Raw genomic sequence first — 8670 nt, 5'->3', positions numbered from 1 at the left:
AACCTCCGCCTTCTGGTTTCAAGTGATTCTCCTGCTTCAGCCTCCTGAGTAGCTGGGATTACCGGTGCCCACTACCACGCCTGGCTTATTTTATTTATTTATTTATTTATTTATTTATTGGTAGAGACAGAGTTTCGCCATGTTGACCAGATGTTGGCCAGGCTAGTCTCAAACTCCTGACCTCACGATCCATCTGCCTCGCCTCCCAAAGTGCTGGAATTACAGGCACGAACCACGGTGCCCAGCCTCACACACACTCATACCTCATCTCAGTCTCTCTCATCTGTGCTCTGCCCCACGGCCAACACACACACACACTTTTATCACAAGTGCACCTACAGATGCTCTTCTCTTGGTTCTTTTCCTTACCTACCGAGAGACATGTATTCTGGTGCATTCTCTCAACAGAGAAATGTTTAGTCCCGCACAGCATCTATGGAAATGTATACACACTTTCTCTCCCATCCTGCATGCTCGTGCACACACACCTGCACTCCCTCTATGGAGCATACTCACAGTTGTTCCACTAGCATTCCATATGTTTTGGTATTTTATGTTCTTATTTTCATTTGTTCCCAAAATAACTTATTTCCCATATATTTCTTCTTTGACCTATCGGTTGTTTAAGGGTGTATTGTTTAATGTCTGCCTGCTTTTTAATTAACCAGTTTTGCTTCTGGTGTTGATTTCTGCCTCCTTTCATTGTGTTTGGAGAATATAATTCATATAACTTTGATCTTTATTCATTTGCTAAAACTTCTTGTGTAGCCTAACATGCTTCATCATGGAAAATGTTCCATGTGCACTTGAAAAAATGTGTATTCTGAAGTGGTGAGGTGGCATGTCCTAGAGAGGCAGAGAGGTCTGATAGGTCTAGCTGGTTTTGAGGGTTTTGTTCGTTTGTTTGTTTGTTGAGATGGGATCTCACTCTGCTGCCCAGGCTGGAGTGCAATGGCAGGATCTCAGCTCACTGCAACCTCCGCCTCCCGGGTTCAAGCAATTCTCCTGCCTCAGCCTCTTGAGTAGCTGGGGTTACAGGTGCACCCCACCACACCTAAAAATTTTTGTATTTTTAGTAGAGACAGGGTTTCACCATGTTGGCCAGGATGGTCTCAATCTCTTGACCTCATAATCCGCCTGCCTCAGCCTCCCAAAGTGCTGGGATTACAGGTGTGAGCCACAGGCCAGGTCTAGCTGGTTTTTACTGTTGTTCATGTCCTCTATTTCCTTATTGACCTTCTGTCTGGATATTCTGCCCATTACTGAAAGTGGAATATTGAAATCAGCAACTGTTGTTGTAGAAGTGTCTATTTGTTACTTCAATTCTTTCATGGTTTGTCCCATATGTTTTAGGACTCCACTATTTGGTATGTATATATTTATGATTGTTATATCTTATTGATGAATTGGCTCCTTTATTAATATATGATGTCCTTTATTTCTATTGTAAGAGTTTTGATCTAAAGTATGTTTTATCTAATACAAATGATCAACAGATATATGGAAAAATGCCCAACATCACAAGTCACCAGGAAAATGCAAAATAAACCACAATATCACCTCATATCCATTAAAATGGCTATTTTCAAAAAGGTGAAAGATAGTGTGGGCAAGGATGTGGAGCAAAGGGAACCCATGCACGCTGTTGGTGGGAATGTAAATTAACACAGCCATTATGGAAAATAATGTGAAGTTTCCTCAAAAACTTGAAAATAGAACCATCACATTGATCCAGCAATCCCACTACTGGGCATATAGCCAAAGGAAATAAAATCAGTATTTCAAAGAGATCTCTGAATGCCCATGTTCAATCCAACTTTATTCACACTAGCTGAGACAGGGAATCAATCAAAGTGTCCACTAATGGATGAATGAATACAGACAATGTGATACACAGTCATTTGACACATTACGACATTTAGTCAACGATGGACTGTTATATACAACAGTGGATGCATGAGATTATAGTGGAGCTGAAAAATTTGTCTCACCTAGTGACGTCATAGCTGTCTTAATATTGTAGTGCAATGCATTACTCATGTGTTTATGGTGATATTGATGCTAACAAACCTACTGTGCTGCCCATCATAACGAAAGCCTAGCACATGCAATTATGTACAGTATATAATGCTCAGTAATAAATGGCTACATTACTGGTTTATGTATTTACTATACAATTTATTGTCATTTTGGGTTTTCTTCTACTTATTTTTAAAAATTAATTGTAAAACAGCTTCAGGCACGTCCTTCAGGAAGTATTCCAGAAGCAGGCCTTGTCATCATAGGAGGGACAGTTCCGTGCGTGGTATTGCCCTTGAAGACCTTCCAGTGAGACGAGGTGTAGAGTAAGGAGACAGTGATATTGATTACTCTGACCCTGTGTAAGCCTAGGCTAACGTGTATGTGTTTGAGTCTTAGTTTTCAACAAATTTTTGAGCGTTAAAAATAAAATTTCAATAGAAAAAAGCTTACAGAAGAAGGATATAAAAAAGAAAATATTTTTATACAGTTGTACCGTGTGCTTGTGTTTTAAGTGAAGTGTTATTACAAGAGTCAAAAGTTTAAAAATTGAAAGTTCATAAAATAAAATAGTTACAGTAAGCTGCTTATTATTGAGAAGAAAAATTTATAAATTCAGTGTAGCCAGCCTAAGTGTATTTATTTATAAAGTATGCTGTAGTGTGCAGTGATACCCTAAGCCTTCATATTCACTAAAATAACTGAACTTATAGAAGCAGGGTGGAAGCAGAGAGTAGAATAGTGGTTGTGGGGATCAGGGGTGGGCAGGGGAGAGAAGGGGAGATGTCGGTCAAAGGTGTTGGTATAAAGTTTCAGTTAGACAAGATGAATAAGTGCCAGAAATCTGTTTTATAGCAAAGTTATCATGGCTAATAATAATATTATGTACTTGAAAATTGCTAAGAGAATAAATTTTAAATGTTCTTACCACACCAAAAAATGATACATATATAATGATGGATATGTCAATTAGCTTGATTTAATAATTTCACAAGGTGTGTGAAAATATTTCGTATATTTACATACATTTTATATTTTGTATAAATATATATACACATATAGGTTTATATTTAATGTATAATGTGTATGTATACATATATTTGTGAATGTCTCAAAACAGCATGTCATGTACTATAAATATATATATAATTTTTATTTGTAAATTATACCTTAATAAAGTTGGCTGAGGGAAGAAAAAGAAAGTCTATTTTGCCTGACACTGGTATAGCCACTCCAGCTCCCTTTTGGCTACCATTTGTGTGGAATATCTCTTTCCAACCTTTCACTCTCAATCCTTTTGTGTCTTTCAGTCTAAAGTGAGACTTGTAGACTTGTAGACAGCATATAGTTAGATAATATTTTAAATCATTCTTTTGGTCTCTGTCCTCTAATTGGTCAGTTTAATCCATTTTCATTTAAAGTTATTCCTTGTAAGTAAGGACTTATATCTGGCATTTTACTATTTGGTTTTTTTATGTCTTATTTTTATTTTTATTCCTCATTGCCTCTAATTTTGATTTATGTGTGTTTGATTAGCTTTTTCAGTGTACGCCATTTCTTCTAATTTTATTTTCTGTATATTTTTAATTGTTTTCTTATTGACTACCATGTTAACATCCTAAATTTATAACATGCTAGTTTGAGTTGAAACAATCTTACCTTCAATAGCATATAAAAACCCTGCTCCTACACAGCTCTGTCCCCACTGTATGTTGTTATTATCACAATATGCATCTTTATATATTGTGTACCCATTAACAAAATTTTATAATTATTGTTCTATAAGTTTGTCATTTCAATCATACAGTAAATAAAAGAAAATATTCCAGAGTAGAACACGCAGTAATACTGGCTTCATATTTGCTTATGTAGTTACATTTACCTGAGTTCTTCATATGGCTTCAAGTTGCTATCCAGTGTTCCTTTATTTCAGCCTGAAGGATTGTAGGCCATCCTCGTCCAGTTTTGAAAAGAGTTTGACTGTTACTTAAAAAGTTAAATATACACTTACATATGACCCAACAATTCCAATCCTAGTTATCTACCTAAGTAAAATATTTATGAATGAAGTTTTGTCCATGAATTTCCATAACCATGTTACTCAAAATGCCCCCAAAGTGGGAGTCATCTGAATTTTCAATAACCTGTAAATGGAAAAATAAAATGTAATAGGCATATGTAATGGAATATTAGTTGGCAGTAAAAAGGAATGAACTGTTGATACCTGCAGCAACATAAATGAATGTCCAACGTCGTGCTAAGTAAAACTAGCCAGACAGAAAAAAACTCCATGCTTCATAATTTCATTCACATGAAATTCCAGGAAAGTCTAAACTGTAGTGACAGAAAACAGATAGCCTGTGGTTGGAGTTGGGGTGGGAATTTGCTGCAAAGAAAATGTGGGTATTTTGCTCTAAAACCTGATTTTACCAAGGTTCAAAGAATTCAAAACACTTAAAATTGGTGAATGTAATGAACACAATATGTACCTTATAAAGCCATAAAGCAATAGAGTTAATTGGTTCCTTCTGTTAATACAATGATACAATGGTAATTATATATTCATTTTTCCTTTAATTGTATACCAACTATGTGCCAGATACCCTTCTCTCTGACTTTACATTACACTGTTGAACAAAAGTCATCACTCCTCCAACCACTTAAAACAGGTGGTCGGACCCCTCAGGATTTCTCTGTAGCAATGTGGTGAGAAGTCGGAGACGGTCATTTGGATTTATACTGTCTGGCTGATGCTATTCAGCCACTTCCTCCTTTCAGCCTCTTATCTTCCTGCTGCGTGACCTGAAAAATGTATCCTCTCTCAGCCTCAGTCTCCTCTTCTTCAAAGTGTGGATAGTAACAGAATCTACCTCTAGAGTTGTTCTTTGTAGTACATGAGTTTAACAGTTGTAAAAATTTTAGAACAAAGTCAAGTACATAGTAATCTATGTTAAATAAAATAATTCTAAAACAGCCTTCTCAGAGTTATCCCAGTTGCCATTGCTTGTAATACTTAGAAAAATGTTCAATATCATAGCAAGTGATACCATTTTACCTGGCAATTTAAAAACAGTTATTGACTTCTCATTGCTTTCAGAGAAAAGCCTTAGCTTGTTCTCATCATCTATGAGAACTTCAGCATGGCCCTTACGACCCTCTCTAGTCTCAATCGGTAAGTCAGTAAATATTTATCAGGCATTCTCTGTCGTTTCTCTTTGTGCCGTGCGCTGGGGATGGTTTTGAGCTACTATAAATAGTAATGCTTTTCAAAGTTCAGTTTCCAGTTGTTCATTGCCAGTGTGTAGACATGGAACTGATTTTCTTTTTTTCAAGATGGAGTCTCACTCTGTCACTCAGGCTGGAGTACAGTGATGTGATCTCGGCTCACTGCAACCTCCGCCTCCCGGGTTCAAGTGATTCTTCTGCCTCAGCCTCCAGAGTAGCTGGGATCACAGGCACGTGCCACCACTCCCAGCTAATTTTTGCATTTTTAGTAGAGATGGGTTTTCACCTTATTGCCCAGACTGGTCTCAAACTCCTGACCTCGTGATCCGCCCACCTTGGCCTCCCAAAGTGCTGGGATTACAGGTGTGAGCCACCACCCCTGGCCCATATAACTGATTTTTAAAATACTGACCTTGTTTCCTACAACCTTGTTAAACTCATTTATTAGTTCTAATAGCTTTTAAAATTGATTTTACAGAATTTTTAGTCATGTCTTCTGAAATTAAAGTTGTTTTATTTCTTTCTTTCCAATCTGTGTACTTTTCCTTTTGTTTTTCTCACCTTATTGCACTGGCTAAGTTGATGGTATGATGTTAAGACAAGGTGTCCTTGTCTTATTCCAGGACTTAGGGGGAAATAATTCAGTCTTTCACAATTAACCATAATATAGCAGAAGACTCTTAGTGGATACTCTCTATCAGATTGAGGAAACTTCTTTGTATGGTGTGTGTGTGTGTGTGTGTGTGTGTGTGTGTGTGTGTCTATTGCATACTTAATAATACATATAGTAGTTAATATGTTATTTGAGACTTTGGTTAATCTTTATTTCTTAGAGCTCTTTCTTGAGTTTCAAATTACCTACCAGAATCTTGTGTATTTCTCGCCTAAGAATTTTCTTATTTATTACTGCATTCATAAATGAAAAGTGTTTGCATGGATCCAGCTGATTGGGTGGCTAACTCAATATTAAGAGCATAAAATCCCATGTAAAGGAGAAGATAAATTGAAATGCAATAAGAAAGGTATAGATGAATGGATGATTTCTGAAACTGAAAACACAGCGTGCTATGATCGCTAACACGAGGACAATTTTCCTGATGTGTGCTTTTCAACACAATAGATCAACAATCCTGTAGGATCTATATACATTTTATTTTACTTTTACCTGAAATAACATTTGACATGACCAGCCTCTGCTTCTTTCTATCTCTGTTCTGGCCTTCCACGATGCCGGAATCCTTCCATTTTTCTACCCCACAGCTGATTTCTCTTGAGATGATATTCTACACAGAGTGTCATTGACACTCCTTTCTAAAGTCATTTCCTTGTGCCACAGATATGATGAATGTGATGCCAGTTTTGTCATTGCAGGTGGCCTCAAAAGCAGTCTAATGATCTGTATTCCAGCATTACTTAACTGCTAAGGAAAAAAATCTAGATAATGACAAAAGCCAAGCCTTTTTCTGGCTTTAGTATGGAGAGCCAGCCTGATTCCAGCTTGTAGGTAAGAAAGAGAATACAAGGGGCCATGAAAGAAACTTACATTCTGGATATGAAACAATGGCTATGTTCTGCCATCCTTGGAAGCAGCTGGGTTCCCTTCAGGCGGTGTGGGGGTTATGTGCTTGAGTTTCAGGGGATGTCTGCGTGTGGGTCTGAGTAGAGTGCGAATATGTGAGTGTGTGGAGATGAATGTAGCGTTTGCCCACACAGGCCTCACTTACACAGCGCAATTGCCAGTGTCAGCTTTCTACAAACAATAAAAGCCCATCACCACTGCCTATTTAACACACATTCATTTGTTCTACCTCAATCATGCCTGGAGGCTTGCACAATTTCCCCACTCCACAGATAAGATGATTGTGGTGCAGAGATCAATGTTTCCAAGTCACAAGTTCCTATGTGGAAAAGCCAAAATATAAACCTGGTATATGGCCCCAGTGCTGATGCTCTGGTGTACTGAACTGTATTTATCACTCAGCAGAGGAATAATTAGTCACTGCACGGGAAGCTCCAGCTTCTAGAGTACCTGGCTAGAAGTGCCCAAGCCTACAGAGGTCCAAAATACTGTTTAGCATAAGGTGGCCTCAGAGCTACCGTACACCAAGGTAGTTGTAGGTGCATTTTTATGTGGACTTTGGCATCTTCATTCGTGTGAAGAACACGTGGAAAGTCCGTGTGCTTCTAGCCTGTTTCCACATTCAGGGCATGAAAGGCACTGTACAACCTGGTCAACCTCTGCCAACTCTGGATCACTCCGCAGCAGCTGTCCCAAAGCAGATAAGCATTACAGAGAGACCACTTTGTGCATTCGACAACAACATAACCACGAGCCCTGGAAGTTCTGAACTCCTGCAATCTACACACCCTGGGAAATGAGACAGAACTTGAACGTGTCACTTGGTTTTAACCTGATGTCCAACACACTGTTACAGCTCCCTCACACAGCTGAGCTAGAGTGATTAGTGTTCAACCCTTTCCTCCTCTCCTTAATGTACTTTCTCTCTGTTGGATACTGCTAGCACGAACAGCTACCTCATGCAGTGAATACACAAGAGTGATAAAGAAAAAAAATTTTGAAACAAAAATATCATATGACTCCTATAGTGATTATTTTTAAATGGTAGTATTTCAGTATTTTCAAATCTTCCCTATTTGATTATCCTTATGACAAAGGATTAGTGAATAAATACAATCAAATATTTTGCTGGTAGTGAAATCTATTCCACTAACAAAATTTTGTTTTCACTCAAGTGTGAAATCTTGTACAAGTGGTAAATGAAGTAGCAGTGCCATTGGATCCAGGGAGGCTGAAATTGTCTTGGAAAATTTCAGGAAGAGTCAGCTTAGATGAGCTTCAGAACCAGCAAGAAGTTCACGATAAGACTGTGCCACTGGATCATAGCATGTGGCTTAGGACAGGTGGTCGACTGCCTAATTTGCATTCTTTTAGGTTGCCTTTAGCTACCAAACCAAGGATTCATTTCATTTCTTTTCTGTTCCTCTCTTTGGTCTTTCTTTGTCAACCAAGGAGTATAATCCAGCAACGGTTCAGTCCATGTGTGTTGACCAATCACTGCCACACACCCCATGTCCACATCAAACAAACTCTGTAATTCAGGAACAGCACTCTCAATGTACTAACAGTGATTCCGTGTCTCCCTAGATAAACCTGAAAGCCTATTAGAGAAGCAGATGAGATGGACACATCACAAGAGAAGGACAGGTTGCCTTTCTCTGTCTGGTGTAGAAATGTTGCTTTCTGGGATTCTTTCTCATTCAATTCATGTGTAAAAATCTGACAATGCACATCACACATAACATACAATTCCTATGGTTGGGGGAGTGTTGAGTGGGACTCTCTTTCCAACAGACACCTGATCCAAGCAAGCATTTGAAAACAGCAGCATCAGTTACCAACAGTAG

This window comes from Cebus imitator, unplaced genomic scaffold, assembly GCF_001604975.1.
Source record: "Cebus imitator isolate Cc_AM_T3 unplaced genomic scaffold, Cebus_imitator-1.0 Scaffold8, whole genome shotgun sequence".
NCBI classification, from domain to species: domain Eukaryota; kingdom Metazoa; phylum Chordata; class Mammalia; order Primates; family Cebidae; genus Cebus; species Cebus imitator.
This window is presented reverse-complemented; position numbering follows the sequence as displayed.